The following is a 3100-nucleotide window of genomic DNA, read 5'->3' as shown; positions in this document are numbered from 1 at the left end:
GTTTGAAAAGAGTTGGATTGAGTTGAGGTTGAGGTCCGTACTTTGAAAAATCTATATTATTTATGATATAACTAGAGTTCGTTGAAAAAATATTCTTTTAAATGTCAAAAGCATGGGAACGTTACTTTATTTCAACAATTCTATTCCGCGGTTTTAAAATTTGCCTATCGAATTTTTCTAAGAGGAATGGTGAATTTGAAATCTTTGAAAAGGGCGGTCATTTTTTAAATATTTGAATACCATAAACATGACTTAATGTCACGCCATTTGACATTTTTGGGATGAATAAACCAAGGAGGTTTTAATTGTCTTGAAGAGATTTACATGAACATAAGTTGAGAGGGATAATTTATTTCGTATTGCGAAATATTTTCACTATTTTCAAAATGGAGCAAAACTTCTAAAAATATGCAAGTAACAAAAATGACTTATTACGATGAATCTATACTAAGGTTGCCTGATTTTTTTCAGTACGTATCCAGGCCAGACCAATCCGGGCTATTTTATCTAAAAACCTTGCATAGTCCGGGCATCTGATTTCAAAACTGTCTACCAAAAATCCGGGCAAACTTAGTCAATACACAGGAACTACTCAACAAAAATCAAGACAAAAAACCTTTCATGGTTTGTTTAATAAAACTTGCTTAAAAAAATCTCATTTTGGAGGCATAAATAAAAAAAATTACAATACAATTTATTTTTTGTTCGATTCGGAAAAACGGGGAGAAAATCAGGATATTTTTTACTGAAATTCGGGCAACTGACCGAACCGGACTTTTTTCAAATTTATTATTAAATATTTGAGTAAATCCGGATAAAATCGGGTAATCTGGCAAGCTTTATATAAACCTGACCAAAGCTAAAGTTTTTATTTTTATAGTGTTTGAAAAAACTGTTATTATTTGTTTTATTTCAAATATTCCAGAACATTTTTTTTTATTAACCCGTGCAACAGTCTCATTTCTGAAATTTGGCCCGCTTGTTGAAAATGTTGGCCACCCATGCTTTAAACACTGCTTGGTCTTGAAATACAATCTCTATAATTTTATTTACTTACTTGGAATAATTGGAATAATTGATGATTCTGCTTGAAGCTTGATGATGCTTTTGAATTTAAATTCTCAATGTTTTTTATTTCCGAATTCAGCAATATCGTTCATATTTGAGTTAGGGATGAGAGTGCAGCATAGATTGAGGGATAAATAAAAAAAAACTTTTGAACATAAAAGTCATTTTATGCAACTTTTATCCAAAGCATTCTTTATCCTCCAAACATGAAAAAAATAGTTTTCAGCAAGAGTTTCTTTTGGGAATTTAAACTAAATATTTAAACAAACTAAAATATAAAATGTTCATTGTAAATATTTCACAAAAGCTTAATGCACGTAAAGCTGAAAAGTTGGGCTTTTACAGCCCGTTTTTTACAAATATTTTCACTTTATTATGAGGAATGTTTTTGAACTGGTCTTCTAAAATAGACATACTTCAATAAATTTATATTATGAATTTTACAAGAATAAAGTTGATAATTCTAAATGAAATTAAGCTTACATTGAGTTTTTCATGTAATCTTCCAAAATAAGCAAACAGTCTGAAAATTTTCAAACTACTGACAAAGTTATTGATGCCTTTATGAAAACTTTTTATTCTTATCAATGTGATTCCGTTGAACAAAGTTCCTTCGGTCTTTTTAATAAAAAAAGAATCCCAGAATCTATTAGTTCATTAATATAAAGTTTATCGTACAGCTTCAAATTGATTGGTAAAAGTGTTGATTTTTTATGCAAAAAGTTGTTAAAATTTTTAGTTGCAAAAACAAGTTCTACAATAAAATGTTATATGAAATTATTTTATCGGCCAAATCGGTGATATTTTATATTCTTTGAAAAAGAATATTGAGGAGTTGAAAGATTAAAGACGGATAGAAGATTAGAATATTAGATGAAAGATGTTTAAAATGAGCGGAAAGGTAATTTAATTTGAAAAACTTTTCATCGCATTTCAGCTATTTGTTCCTCTACTACCTTGCAGTGGAAAATAAAAATTGAAATTACTCTTCCCCTTATTTTCAACATCTTCCATCTTATTCTAATCTTCTATCCGTCTATAATCTTTCAATTTTTAAATATTCTTTCTCAAAGAAAATAAAATTTCACCGATTTAGCCGATAAAATAATTTCATAAAATAAATTTACGGTGATTAACTCTTCATTTACCGAAAATATCAAAAATAGAAATCTGGCTTTTTTTGATGCAGTACTTATTATTGGGCATCGATTATTTGATTGATACTTAAAAAAAATCTTGTACATTTACACCAAACATATTCATGCAATATGTCTGAAAAATCTGTTAAATTTAAGAAAATTTTAATAACATTAAAAAACATTTAATTTTAAGAAAAATTCACCGATTCTTCCTCTTTCGCGTGAGATTGATAATTATTTTGTCTGTTATTATTTTTAAGATATTTTTTTAAGGACAGGGAAAAGGTTTGTAAACGAGGTTGAGTTTCCAACCATAGATAAGATTTAAGGTCGAATAAAATGTAAAAATTTCACTTTTCAACCATTTCTTGTTATCCTGAATATATAAATATTAGAATGACCAATCAATTGCTAGCTGGGCTGGTTAAAACATGAGCGCGAAATACCTGTTGAAGATTCAAAGCATTTGAAATGTTACAAATTTTCAAACGGCTGTTCAATGGATTTACTCATTCTCTCGAATAATACTTTAACATACACATAATACATTCGCGCAATAAAACTTTATACGAAGCCATGGTGTCATGCATGTGGTAAATTGCATTGAAGATTTGCCGAACTATTAATCCAAAAGATGCAATTTAGCGCGTGCGTTGGTGAAACTGCGGTGAATCCGTGCACCCAGAGTGGATTTCCTACATACATACATTACCCGAATAATGAGATACTCTTAGTACCTATCACTTTTATTTTACTATTCTTTGTGTATGAATTTTTCAAGCATAATTATTCTTTCATCAAACTCACCCCCCTCCCTCCTCATATGACAGTTCTTTCTACGGCCCTGCCCCTATCTTTTTCAGGAGATGGACTGGAAGGGGGCTCTCAAACGA

This window comes from Uranotaenia lowii, chromosome 3 (assembly GCF_029784155.1).
Source record: "Uranotaenia lowii strain MFRU-FL chromosome 3, ASM2978415v1, whole genome shotgun sequence".
In the NCBI taxonomy this organism is placed as follows: Eukaryota; Metazoa; Arthropoda; class Insecta; order Diptera; family Culicidae; genus Uranotaenia; species Uranotaenia lowii.
This window is presented reverse-complemented; position numbering follows the sequence as displayed.